Source organism: Gopherus evgoodei, chromosome 11, assembly GCF_007399415.2.
Source record: "Gopherus evgoodei ecotype Sinaloan lineage chromosome 11, rGopEvg1_v1.p, whole genome shotgun sequence".
NCBI lineage: Eukaryota > Metazoa > Chordata > Testudines > Testudinidae > Gopherus > Gopherus evgoodei.
Window position 1 is genome coordinate 19,561,900 of NC_044332.1, and position 19,081 is coordinate 19,580,980.

Below are 19,081 nucleotides of genomic sequence, written 5' to 3' on the forward strand. Positions count from 1 at the left end.
AGCTCCTTGCTATGGCCAAGTGACATGTCCAGAGCCCACCTAGTAGCACCCTCACACCATCCACCAACAATCTACTAGAACCTTCAGCTGATCTTAAAGAGCAACACCCCTGCCTCTTGCTTGTAGTATTTCCACTTGCCACTTCCCTTTGGAGCTCCAAACTCTCCATCTACTTGCCTGCATTTCTATAGTGCCTATATGACCAGCTTCTATGCTCTAATGCACTAGTCTGTCTTTGAAACTCGTATCATTCCTAAAGCCCTACACAATAATGGGAGTTCCTCATGTACATCCAGTGTTTACCTTTTTTTCCCTTCGTTTGAAAGGAAGGACATTGCACACATCATAGTTGGCTTGCCTGGATTACTGTGCCCCTTCTAGCCAAGTGCATCAATTGTTTCTTGGAAATCATCACCTGTGGTTGCCCAAGTGCCATGTTCATTGGGGTCCCTTACAGACTTCTGCCACAGTAAACATGTTTTATGGAAAATATTGTGTAGCACAGGAGTTGATCTGTATTAACTCTTTTATAGGTAGAATGGTGCTACTTCCCTGCAACAATTCCTTAAACAATTGTTACATGTTTGCTTCTGATTTATAATTTCAAGTTTTGTGTGAAAAGTATTCCACCAAGTGAAATAGCGGGCACCGAGTCAAGAAAATGGACAGCTGATTCAACTGTACGTCTACAAAGCTGCACTCCTTTCTGGTTCTCTGGAGTTCAGAACACATCCATCCTCTGGTCCGATTAACCTGAAGCAATGCAGGAATCCTGCAGTAAGACAACAGCGGCATCTTCCCACCTGTGCCGTTTGTGTTCACTTCAGGTGCTCTGTGAAGCTCAACCAGTCAATCAGCAAATAGTCCTATCTTGGCGTGCAGCTGAACTGCACTCAGCCCATGTCTGGGTGGGGAAGGACTCCTCATGTGGCATAAAGCCCTCCCTTGTACCCTACATGCCTGATCCCCAGGTGTAGCTTACAGTAGCTTGAGGGCAGCTCTTACACTAGCTGTCAATAAACCCAAAGGGCCAAAACTGCACCTGAGTAGAACTGTGTGGCATCATTCTGGTTGCACTTGTGTCCTAGCAGCAGGGGAAGGCATAGGGGTTGCTGAGCTGGCAGTATGTCACCAGAAGAATCCCACTGTACCTGAGCGGTCCTCCAGCAGGTTGAGATTTACAGCCGGAATTTGCTGATAGTGTGGCACTGAGTATCCCCAGCACAGCAGGGGAACTGACCCTTTGTGTCCAAGCTGTTGTTATACACATTGTGCAACTGTCAGGACTTCCTCAGTATCCATCAGATTAAAAAATCTGCAACTGCATAATCATTTATCTAGCAGCAAAAAATGATTATAATGGTACGTTACAATGACATTAGCTCTTAATCATCTTTTTATCTCATTAAATGTCTGGCTGTCGCTGTATTTATTCCGGTGTGACCCCAGAGAAGAGAAGCTGTAAAATGTCTGAGCTTTGTGAGGATACCCAAGAACAGAGAAAAGACCCTGATTTGCAACTACACAGAGCAAAAGAATCTTGTCAGTCATGTGCATTGCACATTCTATGTGAAAAACAAGACAATCAGACAAGATTAGAAGATGCCTTGAACTACTGCTTGAGTCATCCACATTTTGTTTGTATTTAAGTCTTTCAGGGCTTTGGGTCTCCAGTACACAGTGAATAAATATTTAATTTATTGTGCATATAAATTAATACTAAACATTTGATCTAAGATATGGCTGAGCTGAGGAAACTGAGATGGCTCCAGAGATGAATCAATGGAATGAACCTTTGAAGTTGATATTTATTTCTCGATAGTTGCATGGCTAGGCACTGGAGATTTATTGGGCTTTGACCTCAGCGGCCTCAAGCAATTATTCCAGTATTTAAGTATAGGAAAATGCTACAGTCACGCCGACAGCAGAAAGATGAAGATGGGGCCAATTTGGCGGGTATTGTGAAATATATATCTTGATTTTAGTAAGGCTTTGACACAGTTGCACATGACATTCTCATAAGCAAACTAGAGAAATGTGGTCTAGATGAAATTACTCATAAGTTGGTAGACAGTATCCAAAAATAGTTATCAATGGTTCACTGGCAAAATCGGAGGGCGTATCAAATGGGGTCCTGCAGAAGTCAGCCCTGGGTCCCATATTAATCCATCTTTTCATGAATGACTTAGATAATGAGGTGGAAGTGTATGCTTATAAAACCCCCATCTGACACCAAGCTGGGTGGGGTTGCAGGCTCTTTGAAGGACAGGATTAAAATTCAAAACACCTTGACAAATTGGAGAATTGGTCTGAATTCAACAAGATGAAAGTGCAAACTATTTCACTTAGTCCTCATTTTGCATTTGATTTTTCCTTCCTATCTGGCTAGGTGGTAATACTGCTAAAAGGATCTGGAGGCTATAGTGGATCACATTTAACATCAGTCAATAATATGATGCAATTGTGAAAAAGGCTGCTATCATTCTGGGGTGTATTAACAGGACGTAATTCAACCTTGGTAGTGGTGCAGCTGGTGTACTGTGTCCAATTCTGGGTGCCACGCTTTAGGAAAGATGTCAATAAATTGGAGAGTCCAGAGGAGAGCAGCAACATTGATAAAAGGGTTGGAAAACGTGACCTGTGAGAAAAGGTTAAAAACTGGCCATGTTTAGTTTTGAACAAAGAAGACTGAGGAGGGGAAGCTGACAGCAATCTTCAAATATGTTAAGGGTAGTGATCAGTTGTTCCCCATGTCCACTGAATGTAGCACAAGACACAATGGGCTTAATCTGCAGCAAGGCAGATCTAGGTTGCATACTAGGAAAAACTTTCTAACTATAAGGGAATAGGCTCCTAAGGTAGGTTGTTGAATCCCCGCCATTGGAGGTTTTTAGACAAACACCGGTCCAGGATGGTCTGGGTTTACTTGATCTTGTCTCATGGCAGCGGGTTGGATTTGATGAGCTCTTCCAGCCCTACATTTCTATGATTCTGTGATAAGTAATAGCGATGTAGAGCTTGGGATGGGAACATCTTCCCGAGGCTGGTCAAGATAACTGTCCATGACCAGTTTGTACATATGCAGCATTACACGGTTGACACCACAGGCTGAATTCTGCTGGATCTATTTGCAACCATAAAGGGTGATTGGGGGAGAGGTGGATGGTAGCCACTTAAAGGATTCCAGAGTCATTGTGCCAGCATAGTACAGGATGGTTCAGGGCAACTAGAGGAGCATGCTGGAGACTCACCTTCCTGCTGCTTTATACAGGATCAGTGTTTCCCCGCCTCTGCCCCACATCTCTGTTTGGAGCCGCTGTCAGTAAGGATGTGAGGTGTTGCAAAGGGGCTGAAGTTCATCCTCCATTTTGGAAAATGGGGCTTGGGACAGCAGGAAGCTTCAGTCTGCAGTCAACACCAGGCTCTGGCTGTGGTTGTGCTAGTGTTAGGGAGAGTATAAATGAAAATAGTGTGTTAATGAGGAGACCAACACAGCCCCTCCTGCCAACCACAACTGACGGTAATTTGACAGCCAGTGACCTGGCTACATCCCTAAGCTATCAGTCCATCCCACTTGCAGCTGTGACAGACTGGTCAGGATAGTATCTGGTCCCCTCTCACCTAGCACACTTCTAGTGCTGCCTTTCTAGTGCTGGGGGAAGAGGGTCCCTGCACCCCTTTCTCCCTACCCATCATATTAGTGCCCCATGGAATAAATCCCAGTATCGTCAAATTTCATATCATACGTTATAGTAACCTTTTCCCAACATTATACCATAGCATGAATATCATAATTTCAGAGTGCAGTCATGAAACAAGAGCACACAGAAACACACACCTCAGCATTCATGATTCATAATTTTAATTGCTGAACTTATTTCTAGCACAGTTAGTTCTCTAGCAAACTTCATCAAGAGGGAAATGTGCATCATACATTTTCTATTCCATAGTGCTTACTTTCATGGCAGGCCCCTCCCAGCTGACGTCAGTGCACACATATAGATGATAGTCTTGTTTTCACTGAGCTATGAGTTGAAATATTCATGAAACCCAGAACTGATGCCCACAAGACTCACTCTGTTGGAGATGCGTAAATCCAGTCTGTCAATTTCATTTTCCACTGCTCAATTAGACAAGTGGACGAAATAGTGCACTTCGTTATTCATACAGCAACAGTGTCATTGGGTCAACTTCTTCTCTGTTACCTTGGTGAAATTTCAGTATAAAAATCAAAGATGTTACTCCAGATTTACACTGACGTAACAGAGCAGATTCTGGCCTGGAGGCTCTAATATGTCAAACTGAGCTGAGTTAAATTATCCTTGGAAGGAGATAAGCTGTCAGATAAGTGTGCAAGTGAAGAGAAGACTGCTTTTAAGGGCATGCTCAGGCAGGACCTACTTCTCCTAGAAAAGTGTAGTCAATCTCAACCCCCTGAAGGAGTCTAATTTTCTAATAACTGTGTGGGTCATGTTTCTGGGGCTCTCTGAACAACGGCCGAAGCAGGGACACCAAGAACAGGTGTAAGAGGGACTGAAGAGGTGATGGGCAATGTTTGAACTGAAGTGGAAGATGGGAAAGATTTATTGTCCTGGGAGATGAGCTCATTCATACCCCTTTGGGGAGGCCTGAGTCTCCTCTCACCCTGGTGGAAATCAGGAGTAACTCTACTGACGCCATAGGAGTTGCACTGGTGGATGTAAAACCTGGTGTAAGATTAAAACTAACTTGACTGTGTCTACATGTGCTGAAATCACACCTCTGATGCCCGTGTGCATATACCCTCAGTGTTAGTGGCAAAAAACTGCTTTCACAGTTTCACTTGTCAAAATGTAATGCACAACTGTGACCAATAGATGGTGCAAGGTGACTGTAAATAAATGTGCTAATCAGCACAGAGCTAGAAGGGCAATACACCGAAAGTGCCACCGGTGTTACGTCAGTGAAATACAATATAAAATCCTATTACTGTCCATGCTTGTATTTAGAGATCCCCTATGTATTTACAACATTTCATACAATAACGTAGCACCTTTTGTCCAATGATCTCATAGCATTTTACAGATATTGATTAATTAAGCCCCAAAGCATCCCCATGAGTTTGGTGGTCTCCCCTTTTTACTGATGGTGATTGGAGGCCTGGAGATTATGTGAAGGCCCCGAGGTCATTCAGTAAGTCTGTGGCAGAGAAGTGACCAGAAGGCAAATCTCTTGTCTCACTGTTCTAGAATTTAACCACAAGATCATTCTTCATCTCCCTTCATTAACATTAAAATGAAGAAATTAATCCCTGGGAATATGTCCAGTGGCTTGTGTCACAGATCCTAGCAATCCACTAGGACTTCTATAAGGGGAATCCAAACCTTTTCTGCTCTAGATCCCTAGGTGTTCCCGGCCCCTGGAGCCTGAATGGAGGCACTGCCCTAATCTTGGGGTCCTTAAGCACACTTTCTGGGTGCACACCTCCTATCCGGCATCTGTGATACAGCATGGCTAGAGGGCAGCAGGAGAGTGTTAGCAGGGAGCATTATTCCCTGCAAGGGGAGGAAGGTTTGCTATAGATTAACTAGAGCACCTGAAGCCAGTTAGAGCACCTGCAGCCAGTCATGTGATAAAAATCCCTGCTTCAGCCAGACAGTGTGGGAGTTGGAGCAGAGAGCATTTTGAAGGAGTTGGAACAGAGAACAGTTTTGAAGAGAGACCAAAAGGAAAATTTGGAGGAATGCTGCGGAGAGCTGAGAAATCCAAAAAACCCTAGATAAGGGGTAACTGGCTTATGTAGAAGGAGGACTAGAAGCCCCTTCATAAGATGAAGGGCAGGAGAGGGAAGTAGCCCAGGGGAAGGAACCACTAGTTCAAGTGGTTCACCACAAGCCTCAGGGCCCCTGGGTTGGGAACTGGAGAAGAGGGTGGGCCCAGGTCCCTCCCTCTCTACTCCCCTCCTCAAGGACACTAGTGAGGTAATTAAAATACCAATTCAGAGGCAAGCAATGGCGCCCTGAACCTTCCCCAAAGAAGAGAAAGAGCAAGACCCAGCATAACAGTACCGGCAATTTGCCACACATCCCACTCCGAATGTTGGAACCTGCTATCCAGCTACCTAGCCTCTCTGAGTGCAACTCTGACCTTTCTTCTTCCCAGGTACTTAAACACATCTCATCCCAGAACTCCACCCCAAAGGTAGGAAACTTCTGGTTACAGTTTATCTCTTCAAGGAGCACACAATAGTTGTAAAGCAGTCAACACACACTTCTCACAGTCTAACACCTTTATGCTCTTTTATACTTAATCAATAAAGAACAGGAGAGTACAGATCATACTCAACAATAAATGCCACACTCATCCCTTTCTATCTCACTCCTTCCTTGGGAATCATTAGGAAGTCAGGACTATCAGTGTCCCCAGCCTGATACAGACTGTCACGTGGTGCCTTGTCTCTCTCTCATGGACGGAAGAAAATGACTTCTGAACAGACCAGCTTCTGCTCTTTTAAAACCTCCAGCCCTATGCATCAGGTGTCCTGCCCTTGCCAGCTTTCTCACATAAGCACAAACTCCTGCCAAGTGACTGTTGCTAAGGTGACTTCCCTTGAACTAATCTAGTTCCTGTAGGTAGGGAGCCCATCATTTGCCTACAGCAATTACATTCAATAGTCAAAGCATTGAACTTCAACAACTCTCCTGTTATGTTTTGCCACCGAAAACTCAAGCCTACACAGAAGCAAACAAACAGACCAGAGAGAAGGCAAAAGGCTGCAATTCACAATGGAGTTTGCAATCTGATATAAATACATAGAATTCACAATCTCATTCAGCATTCAGAAGTCCTGCAGAGGTATCCCCAGATCATCACAGCTTTGAGAGAAGAGAAGAACCCAGTTCTCCTGATCCTTGAAGGACAAGATCATTGAAGGGTGGGAGAGATGAGTTGTCAGATGTGGTGAGACCATGCCACCTGCATGCAAGGATGGGCTGGTGGTCAGTGGCTCACCACCACTTATTAAAAGGACAAAGTGTGGAAATTATGTGTAATGTCTTTATGCCAGGTTTGGACTGTCAAGCTCTGGATTTTCATGAATTTCCTTTTCTTCCTATGAACCCCAAATATACCAGAGTTTTCTGGTGTATATTGATTTCACCAAACTGAAATCATTGAGGAGGAAAACTTAATCTCTGTGATTACAAATGTATATTTCTTATTTAAATTCCGCTAGTTTGTTTCTGTTCAAGAACTCAGCCTAAAGTTTTTGTCCAGGTATGCTGCAGAAGAATATGACGTTTCAAGAACAAAAATTGATCTGGGGAATTAAAAACAAAAACAAAAAAGCTTCCTTCAGCTTAAATCAACCTGCCTTGTGCAGAGTGACTTACAATTATTGAAGAAGTCAAAAGATCATGGACATTGGTGCATGCAGGGAGCAATTTAAAAAGACGATGGTTCTCATTTCATTCTGAAGGCAATGTGAGGTCTCCAGAATGGCACAGGAGAATAGTTAAAATTCAGGACAGTATTTTGGATATTTGCATTTCCTGTATTCTTAATAGAATCCACACTTAACTCTTGAAGCATTTTTTTTCTGAATCACTCTACATCGCACAGGCTGCCCATGTGCAGAAGCGCAGTTTGTTTTATAATTCTAAGAGTGTTTTTTCTTTTAACATTTCATAACCAAAAGTACATCAGCAACACAATAGTTTCTGCCTTTCTACCAAATGTCATGTTGCCTAAGCCTTTTATTTCTGTATTTAAAAGGTCACCAGAGCAAAATCTGGTATATTTTGACCTTTTTTCCCCTCTCCAAACATTTCTGCATTACCAAATTTAGCAACTGAAATTAGCAACTGGCCAGACCAGAACCCCCACTCTGAACAAAGTAAGGCATCCTCCACATTTTCCAGTTGGACTCTATGTCTATAGCAGACCAACCAAACCCATGGAGCTAGACAATGTCGAGATTTTGGATTCTGGATCTAAGTTTTGCACTTAGGTATCATTTCTATCCCAAATGATTAAGCGATAGTTAGAACCTAACTTAGTTCCCTAGGCAATATAAATGTTGCATTTATAATCTATCGACTGAGAGTCAAGGGAGTAAGTACAAGTTTTATCTGTGGTCTTCCCACCCTAGATTACTAGGCCAACGCCCTGAAGACTAGATTACTGGGCCGACACCTTAAACTCATCTGAGTATTGTAGTTAGTGCAGAATGGTTAGCACCAGATGAGCAGTGTTTCTCACAGAGAACAGATTGAAAAATTTTATTAAAGTTGTTTAAATATACACAAGTTAAGAGGGAAGGTACAGTACATCTGGGGTCCAGCTTGAGTTATGAGGGATGACAGGTATCAGTTACAAGGATCACAAGATACATACATATCACATAACCAGCATAGACCCAGATTGGGGTGTGGGAGTTTTTAAAGCGTCAGTGGATAAGTGGGCTCGGGTACACCACCCATGGAATGTATAAAGAGTCCAAGTCAGTATCAATGTAGCGAATAAGTACATGGGTAGGGTGCGTCCCTTGGTTCCTCAGGGAAGGAAGTGGGTTATTTCCCTGGTCGGTGGTCTTGTTTACTCAACATGGTATTGACAGTGTTCCATGATGTGTTCCATATAGATGTCTCTGGGCCACCTGATGGTGTCAGACACCATGAGCAGTCTCATGAGCCAGGCATAGCATCGCCCAACTCCACACGCTCTCAGTACTGGCTCGTTGTGGGGGGTCCCACGAGCCCAGGGCTGCCACGATCAGCGCGTGTATCTGGACCTCATAGCCCTGGTCTCTCAGGATGTCAGCCAGCGGGGTATACTTCAACGCCTTTCATGCTCAGGTTTCAAGGAAGGCCGATGACCTGTTTTCAAATGGCACCGTGATGTCTACCATAACAGCCGTCTTCTTTTCTGCATCCATCATGACGATGTCGGGTTGCAGTCAGCTGTCTATCCCAGGGATAGCAGAGTCAACGGTGATCTTCCCCAGGGATGGCAGGATGGCTTTCACTACACTGATGCTTCGACTGCTGATTTCAGCTCATTTCCTGGGTAGTTTATGTTGATTTTGTCCTGTAAAACACTACATTACTTGTCTATATTACTGGCTGGATTGACAGACAGCGATCACTCCAGCGGGGGTCAATTTATCACATCTAGTCTAGACACAATAAATAGACCACTAAGCACTCTCCCATCGACTCCAGTATTCCACCAGGGCGAGAGGCGCAGGTGGAGTCACTGGGGGAGCGTCAGCCATCAACTTACTGCAGTGAAGACACTGCAGTAAGTAGATCTAAGTACGTCGACTTCAGCTACTTTATTCATGTAGCTGAAGTTGCATAACTTAGATAGAATCCCCTACCCTAGTGTAGACCAGGCCTTAGGGTCTGATCCACAGCCCACTGAAGCAGGCTAAATGGTTTGGGTCCTGTCTATTTGACAGATACATCTCTGTTTGTGTAACATCGGTAGACCATCTAAGTCCTGTGGGAGAGCAGTGGTGACAAGGCATTCTTGCTGTAGACGACTTAGCTGCTAGACTTACTTTCTGCCTTAGTTTGCCAGACCAGCATTGGTGGCCTTCAGGAGCAGGCTGCAAAAGCCACATGTTCTGCCAGGCTTTTCCTGAGCTGACCGGGGGAGATGTTTGGGTATAGCTGGGACTTGGGGCTGGAGTTTGGAGGCACTCCATTTTGGGCTAGGAAGAAAATTTTCTAATTATTATGGAGTAGATCCTCAGCTGCTGTAAATCAGCACAGTTCCATGGAGTACATCAGGTCCGTTCTCTGATGTCAGCAGTGTAAATCCGGGAGCAGCTCCAGTTCATCAGTGGAGTTATTTTGATTTACACCACAGTGAGGTCTGTCCCCTCCCCTCTCCCCGTTTTAAGTTGGCTTGTTGGGGGTGTTTTAAGGAGATTGTGTAATGCATACTGGGATTGTGTCTGCCCTTTGAGAAAGGTCATTAGCATTTTGATTTGTTTGGATAATTGCATGTTTTTATGCTGTGAAAGTGCCCATAGTGCTCGTTGATAGGAGGAGTTAAAAACTGCATTAAATAATTACACAACCACTATAACAGAGCAGATGTGCTGCTATGGTTATGAGTCAGCTGGCATTTCCATTATAAAAATCTTATTCTGGGAACTGACCAGCCCAATCCATTCCAAAATACATCTTGGCTGAAGGGTGCTGGTTACCCATTCAGGGGCTTCTCTCCACTGCTTGTTAGTTTGGCATTTGAACATCCAAACTAGTTTCTATCCAGGTTCAGACACTTTTAAAAATCAACTTCTAGATAAAAACAATTGTAAATGACAATAAATGTAGTTAATCACTGATGTGGCCAAGTCATATTTGTTAAAAAAAAATACGTTCTCTTTTGTTGTCATGGAGACAGGATGAATTTAGCAGAGGGAATTACCTGTTTGGAAAGGGGCAGGTGAGTAGGCAGCTACTCTAGTCTGCCCTTTCCCCTGGGTCTGGCTCTATGCAAGTCAACCAAAATCTTACACCTATGATAAGCCCTAGTCCTGATAGCTAAATTCCAAAACTCATAGTTCTGAATGACAGTAGATAGGAGCTTCCTCTTAGAGACCCTCCGATGATGGGGGAAAGGCCCCATCACCACTCTGATCATTGGGGGCGGGAGCTGTCCAGTCACCATGTTAGTTGCTAGGGGAAGGAACTGCTCTCTAGCTAACAAGAGAAACCCCTGTCCCTTTACAGGACAGGCTCAGCAGTGATGTTTCTCTTGTCCATGCCCAAGTCATTTTTGCTTTTCAGCCCAACATTAGAGATGAGGCCAGTAAGGGCCATGAGGTGGGCTTAAGCCCAAGGAGCTGTAAGTTCTCATATGGACCACTCAGCCCGAGCAGGAGAGACAAGGATGAACCAAGTGTAAGGTGACATGAGGAAGTTCTTCCTCTGGCAGCTCTCCGTATCTATCCTGTGCCCATTTGTGCGGTACTTCAGTCACCTTATCACATGTAAACCATAGCTGGAGATAGATGACATGCTTAATTAAAGATATTTTCAAAAGCAATTCCTAGATGCTGAAATATGTCTGATTATATCAATGAAAATGTACAGTAGCAGACACACCAGTGCAGCTTGGGTGACTGCACCATTTGAAAAGGAAAATGCACAAGTGGATAGGTATACGGTCATTGCTGGTTGGTAACAAAAGAACAATGGATTTCTAAACAGCCAACCACTAACCAACAAGGGAGTGGATCATATGCTACAATAATTCCCTAAAAAATGCAAACAGTCCTTACATGCATATGGGTTTCCACTTTAGCTTTAAAATAATGCAGAAACATCCATTTGCCTTCTGTCATAATTTATGTCCCTCCTTTCTTCCCCTCCTCATTTTCATATGAATGGAGATCCAAAATCAGGCCCTCCACTAAAATAAAGTGACTTCAGGCTGTGCTCTTAAATAAGAGCATCTGCAAATGATTTTCTCTATTCAGCAGGGAAATACAGGATGATCCAGCATTTAAGCCCCAGCTGGGCCTCTCTCAGGGTACATGAGGAAACTCACCAGCTTTTAAAAGAGTCAATGTCCTGATGACTTACTTAATTATTTAGATGCTGGGCCCAGGTCTATCCCTTTAGCTCCTTGTATGGTGCAATGGTGGGCTCTGATTGGTGTCTGACTTATTTAAATTATTTTCAGCTGCTGGGACTCAGAAGTCCATATTGATTCATGTTTTGTTGCTTCACAGTATCTGACCCCTTGAAGAATGTATTTTTTCCTCTGCTTCTGTTCTGAATGAAGTTTATTCTTTGGACACAGATGCTCTGTATGGATCTTCCCACTCTCTATTAGCAGTTTTATATTTTCTCAGGGCCCATCCAGTAGCCAGATGGGTTCTGATGGGCCATGTGGTTTATTCCACTCAGAGGTTAGGGTGTTTTGGGACCTCATCTTCACCTGTATATGCAGTACTTACCAAAGAATGCTTGACATCACTGGTTGTCAAACTGATGTATGTGTACTCTAGGGGACATGAGCGCTTGTAACAGCGGACAACACATTTTTATTTAATAAGACTCAGCAATCTAATCATAAGTATATTATGACCTGATTTCAGATGGGGCATGCAGTAGATTACATTATTTGGAAAGGGATATACAGCCTAAAAAGTTTGAAAACCACCGCTCTACATCAAGTGGGTCGCTCACTTTTTTAGTAGAGAATTTGGATTGGAGAAGAAGGGAATTGTTTGTCAGGCTCTGTGATTTATATTTTATAACCCAATTAGTGAGATCACATTACTTTCATCATCGTGTGAACAAATTGGAATTACAACTCAACATTATAATGTTGTGTATAGTATAGTGAAGAACCTACGTACAACAGAATAGATTGCAGGGCACTGCTACTTGATATTTTTCAGACTCTTCTTCCTGCAATATGAACACTTGCAAACGTAGAGCACAGGGCATTGTACCTTCTCTTTTAATTCAGCATCGCAGCAGCTGATCTCCTTACACTGTTGAAAATAGTTGAGAGCAGTGTGTGTGTGTGTGTGTGTGCACTGATGTGCTAGAAGAAAGATGTGTTCCTCACAGTGGTTGCCCCAAAGAGGGGAAGTAATTTGAAAGAAAAGATTTTTGAATAACTGAGCATCACTGAGACAACATATCTGATACTGAATTAACAAGAGCCTATTGACAAGGTTCCCCATCACTGAAAATAGAAGCTAATTAAGCAGCAGCCTCTTCTACAGATGCGTTCTGTTATGAGACAATGGATAACAACATGAGTTAGAGACTACAGAGCATAATGCCATTAAGATTCATTATTCCCCAGTGCAGCCTGCAACAAAGAGGACTGTTGCTATCAGAACACTCTATGAAGAAGAATCGCTTACTATGGCCCAACAGATAGGCCATGGTGGAAACACAGACCTAAATACTGCCCTTCGGTCAAAACCCTGCAATTCTTTGGAATTCAGCCCGGCTTAGGAAGAAAGGAAAATTCAATCAAATTTCCCCTTCTGCGACAGTGATGCAGATCTATTAACAGTTATCTATTTACATCTACATACAATTTAGCTGAGGAGCAGGAGGCAAGGAAGGGAAACAGGTTTATTTCAGCATTGAGCTGCTTTGATTCTTTTCCAAATGTTTTCCCTCAGATTTCCTGGCACTTGCTGTATCAGCCAACAGCTTAATCCTGGATTGTACAACTGTTTCATCTTCTTTTTGGTCTCTTTTGTGGAACCTATATCTTTCAGCAATTACCAGTGGTTTGGGGGAAAAATGGGACCCCAGGATTTCCACAACGTCACTGTAAGATTTAGTCTCAGGCTTAACAGGGTGTAGTAAGCTGCGTAGCAGGGAGTAGGTTTTAGCCCCTACAACACTTAAGAATATTGGCACCTTCTTTGCTTCTGTAATGTCATTTGCAACAACAAAAAGCTCAAAATGCTCAGTATACACATGCCACTGCTCTATATTCTCATCAAAAGGTTCCAGTGGCCCGGTCAGAGTAGCCATGATTTTCAGTTTCACTTTCACAGTCAGTGCAAACAAGCAGTTTTTTTGTTTGTTTGTTTTTTTACCTTGACTTCTATTTCCTTTTGTTACTGGAGCAGCACCGGAATCCCATCCATCGTCACCACTTGTTATATCCTTGGGGGCAGCCGGTTTAGGAAGAAATCACTTGAGGCCAGACAGCAGACGGCTAACAAAACTACCATTTATTTACGCACACAGAGCTCACCTAACCGGCGGAAGCAGGCTAGGCTATCCCCTAATAATCTAACTCAGTTGCCATGGGAACAAAAACCATGACAACCAAATACACAACATTCTGGCTCTTCCCTTTCAGGCGCAGTGGGGAGCCTGGGCGCCTTGCTACAAGACCCCATTGGAAGTTGAGCATCTGAGTGCTAAAGACAAGCACACTTCTGTGAGATGTTTTCAGGTAAACCTGCAGCTTTGGGGCAAGTAATTCAGACCCTGGGTCTTTGTTGGAGCAGACGGGAGTGTCTGGCTCAACAAGACAGGGTGCTGGAGTCCGGAGCTGGCAGGGAAAGCAGGGGCAGAAGTAGTCTTGGCACATCAATTGGCAGCTCCCAGGGGGGTGTCTGTGATCCAGCCCATCACAGTGGTTCTGCTGCTTTTCAGGGCTGTGAGCCTTATGCAGTCAGGTGCAAGATTTTCCCCTTATTCAGCAGTTGGCAAAGTGTTGATTTATGATGGATCAATAGCACTGTTCCCTCTTTCCTTGGAGATACATTTCACTGTTGTATGGCACATATGTTTGGACATTAAATGACCCCCCCTAGCATCCCCCCTAAATTACTGATGCTGCAAATGTGCTCTGGGGCAATGGCTTCCGTGAACTTTGCCCCTCTGCTCGCGGCAGTCTAGAATGCTGCTGCGCTGGATGAATTCAGTGAGAGGGGATTCACATGTGGTTTCCGGGGCTTGAAGTGAGGTACATGGGTTACATAATGCTCTGCTCAGATTGCTCTTTTGGCTTTCCTTTGAGTCTGCCTAGTGTAGCATTAAAAATAAAGTAACAAAGTTAAAATAAGCTGCGGTGAGACTAAAGCAATTAAGGCCAGATGTATTTTAAGTGGTAAATAAGAGGCGCACTGAAAGGGAAGTAAAAATAGCACAGAGAGGCACTCAAAGATTTTTGTGTTTCCATCGCATCTGCTGCAACAACACAAGTGCATGTTCTGACCATACATTTTCCTTGCATGGTTCTTAGTGCAGGAATAAAACTGATGCTAGTTTTGAAAGGGCGAGACAGCCTGATCCAAAGCCAATTAAATTATTAGTTGTATGCTAGTCGTTCCTAGAGGCTGGGACCTTACTGTGCTAGGCGCTGTGTAAACACAGAGTAAGAGACCCTACCCCAAAGACCTGACAGTCTACATAAACAAGACAGATGGGAAGAGAAACAGGGAGGTGAGGGGACTTGCGCAAGGCCACGCAGCAGTACAGTGGCAGAGCTGGGAATAAAACCTAAGTGTGCTGACTCTTAGTCCAGTGCCCTGTCCACTACAAGAACATAAGAACAGCCATACTGGGTCAGACCAAAGGTCCATCTAGCCCAGTATCCTGTCTTCTGACAGTAGCCAATGCTAGGTGCCCCAGAGGGAATGAACAGAACAGGTAATCATCAAGGGATCTATCCCGTCACCCATTCCCAGCTTCTGGCAAACAGAGGCTGGGGACACCATCCCTGCCCATCCTGGATAATAGCCACTGATGGACCTATCCACCATGAACTTATCTAGTTCTTTTTTGAATTCTGTTATAGTCTTGGCCTTCACAACATCCTCTGGCAAGGAGTTCCACAGACTGTGTGTTGTGTGAAAAAATACTTCCTTGTGTTTGTTTTAAACCTGCTGCCTATTCATTTCATTGGGTGACCCCTAGTTCTTGTGTTATGAGAAGGAGTAAAGAACACTTCCTTATTTACTGTCTCCACACCAGTCATGGTTTTATAGACTTCATTTATACCCGCCCTTAGTAATCTCTTTTCCAAGCTGAAAAGTCCCAGTCTTATTAATCTCTCCTCATACGGAAACTGTTCCATACCCCTACTCTGATAAGTCTTTCCATTGACTTTAATGGGCTTTTGGATCAGGCTGGTAACGAGAAAACTACTAAATGGTACAAGTTGCACAGGGCCAGGTACTAAGCCACGTGAGAATATGACTGTGTGTACAGTAACAGAGGAGATAGTGCTCATTCTAGATCAGGAATCGGTAACCTTTGGCGCACGGCCTGTCAGGGAAATCCACTGGAGGGCTGAGCCGGGCCGGTTTGTTTCACTGCAGCGTCCGCAGGTTCAGTCGATCAGACTCCCACTGGCCAGAGTTCATCGTTCCAGGCCAATGGGGGCTGCAGGAAGTGGCATGGGGCTGAGGGATGTGCTGGCCGCTGCTTCCCACAGCCCCCATTAGCCTGGAACAGCAAACCACAGCCAGTGGGAGCTGCGATCAGCCAAACCTGTGGACGTTGCAGGTAAACAAATCATCCCGGCTCACCAGCGGCTTTCTCTGATGGGCCGTGTGCCAAAGGTTGCCAATCCCTGTTCTAGATGATGACATTGGGGCCTTCTGGGTTTGTTGGTCAATATCCAGTGTGTATATTCGCAAGAAAGCGGTGACTATTTTGAAAATTTCACTCAACCACGGGATTCTTGTTGGTATGCAAATGTTTCCAGGTTGAGTTCCCCAGGACACAGACAGTGAGCTCTAATAGTGAGCTCCGTAAGGCTCTAATCTGACAATGTTACAGAGGATTTGAGAGCAGATAGAGGCTCACACCATGCAATCCAGATCCAGATTGGTTAACCTACGGCCATTTGTGGCTGAGATTTTGATTTGTGCTGATTGCTCATTGAAAGTGCTGAGCGCTGGCTTGTTGACCTAGATGAGCAACCCAGCGTTTACATGAAGGAGAAAAATGCGCGACAGAAACGTAGCCCACAGTCCTACAAAGACTCATGCACATGTTTCTCCTGGGAGTAAACTCAATGGGATTCCTTCCATTCAGTGAAATCACACATTTGTAGAAACCATTGCAGGAGCAGGTTGTTAGTGAGTATTGAACAAGAGTGTTACGTGCAGCCACCCAGGAAAAGTGGTGACGGTGATTTTTTTAGGAAAACTTAATCATGGAAGATGAAATCCAGATAATCGGCTTGGTGAAAGGGATTATTGAGGCACTATGTTTGCTGGGTCTAAACCTGGGGATCAAGAGGAACACAAAAGTAATCCTTGTTTCTTCATGAGGATGAATCATCTGATGGTTCTAAATGAACCACAGGAAATTCCTTCCCCTAAACTACAATAAAAAAGAAATTGACACCAGCCTTTCCATTTTGCTAAGGATAAAAGGGAGACTGTTGTTAATATTCCTCAAAACAGAGGTACAGAGAGTTTGGCAAATTTGGGGGTGGGGGACAGGAGGAATCCTCTTCTAAAATACTGACACTCTAAATTTACTATTTTTCAATCATCTGGTACTTCTCCAGTCTAAAAGTTGGTGGCAATCTAGGGGAAATAAGCAGTAAAGGTAAGTCAAACGTCACGAATTTTGTGGCATTTGAGACCAAATGTACATATTGTGGCTGATGTTTGGAGTCCAAGACGGTGAATTAACAAGGGCTTCTCTTCTCCTTCACATGCACACGCTAACGCTGGGGGAGGTGACGAGAAGGCCCACAGCTCCATGTGTGTGCACATGTGCAAATAGGTAAGTAAAGAGCCCATCATTAGTGCTCAGAGTAGGCAAATGCTATTCCTGGATTCCCCCAAATGTGACAGGTCCATGCTCCGAATTCTGAGATCCATATGTATCCATACTATTCAAACCTGGTTCTTGAACAGCAAATATTTTGGCTTCATTTAAGTCCAGGCCCATAGTCCTAATTAATTTAAAATATAATATGAAAAGTAAACATATATGGAAAGGTATCTGAGACCTGAAAAAGTAAAAAAAGAATTATTTCCTAAATAGTAAACTTCTTTTTTAAATCTTTCTTACACTTTTTATGGGAACGTTAGTTTGTTATCATATTTATGCAAAAGACAAATTTTAAGTGTGTGTAAACATAAAAAGACTCACAAGAAATACATCTCTGAGGAGTCATAACCATCAGTAAGGCATTGTGTTGTAGTGCATTGACCCATTGCTTCCAGTCCCTGTCCTGCTAAATATCTGAATAACAGTCTGAACAGAATGTTTTTTCTATAAGTTGATTGCACTGGAGATACCTTTTCTTGCTGCAAATCTTATAGGTCAGCAGGAGTGAAGGGGGAGAAAAGGGAAGAAAAATCAAATTCCATGTTGCGGCAGCCAACATATTCTGGAGATTTACAAATGACCTGACACTGTGCAGTTGTCCTAGGCACTTGCTGTTGCTCAAGTCTCTCCATCCCAGTAGGGTAAATCTAGGGACTAAATTCGGTGCCGTAGGTCAGAGAAGGGAAGGAAATTGCATGTCTTAAACAAGACCATTTAGTCTTCACTGATCTTTGATACTGATACTTTCCTTTTGGAAACAGAACCTCTTTTTGCAGGTGACACCCACACATCCCCTTTCGTTACTGACGATGACAATAGCAGCGATAAACCACTGGAGCTCATGCTGCTTCACTTAATCTTTGTGTGTCATCATCACCGTACAAAGCCACAACAATAGGAAAACAAAGCTGTTTGCTGCTGCTCGTTTCTAACTGACATTTCCCCACAGACCGTGTGTTTTGTGTAACCTATGGACTCTTTGAACTTATTTTTGTGACTGCTTTGTCTGCGTCTTTCACAGTAGGTAGGTTCAGAAGCACAGTTCTGTGGTGCTGCTGCAGAGACAGCCTCTATTTATATTCTGTCTCATTTTGCCTTTCTGCCTCTTTGACTTAAAATCAGGCTACAGAATTACAACAGAAAGTGATTAATTAAAAAATCATTTTGAAAAGGAAGAGTCTGGTAAAAATGCAACCAAAAACCCCCTCATTTCATTCAGTAAGAAGAAAGGGCAGAAATAAACTTGCCTCCAAAAATATGGCATGTTTATTTTAAGTCTGCATCTGTGTGTTTGTAAGCAAAAATAACCCGTTTAGGAGATATCCATCCAGATTTTTAGAGGTATTTAGGTGCCTGCCGCTGCAGATAGGTATTCAGTGGGATTTTCAAAAGTGCCTACTCTCCTAACTCCTATTCTAAACAAATAGAAGTTAGATGCCTAGGCACTTCTGAAAATCCAGTGAGGCACCTATCTGCATCTTCAGATGTTTAAATACCTATAAAACTCCAGCGCTTCCCTTCCAAAGGCCTCACTTTAATAGACAACACTCACTTGACCTGAAGCTCAGGATAACTGAATTGCCTAGCTGCTTGAGACCAGCTTTATAGTTCTTTGGCTGAAACCAAAAGAGGTGGAGCTGATCACCTCCCTCCACCTCTTCAGGCAGGTGTTTCCCACAAGGTTGGGGTTTTGTAACTTTTATATACATCTTATTTTTGTTTGCTTGCTCGTTTTAATCATTAAAAACAATTTGCTGTCTTAGCCTCACCTCACCGGAAGGAAGGGGCTGGTGACA

The 19,081-nt window shown here is 43.6% G+C and overlaps 1 protein-coding gene across 3 annotated transcripts in view; it reads right to left on the minus strand.

The window, feature by feature from the left end:
* LOC115660032 (cytotoxic T-lymphocyte protein 4-like) overlaps positions 1 to 13,615 on the minus strand; it is a 29,206-nt gene extending 15,591 nt beyond the window's left edge. Inside the window, exons 1-3 of one of the 3 annotated variants that reach the window (XM_030580971.1) lie at positions 13,574 to 13,615; positions 4,077 to 4,205; positions 3,252 to 3,439 (exon numbers count right to left, since the gene is read on the minus strand). The gene's annotated coding sequence lies outside the window, so the exon portion shown is untranslated. Of the gene's footprint in view, positions 1 to 3,251; positions 3,440 to 4,076; positions 4,230 to 13,573 lie in introns of those variants that run through there. The other 2 variants (XM_030580973.1, XM_030580972.1) reach the window with 2 other exon arrangements.
* Between the last annotated feature and the right edge of the window lie 5,466 nt (positions 13,616 to 19,081).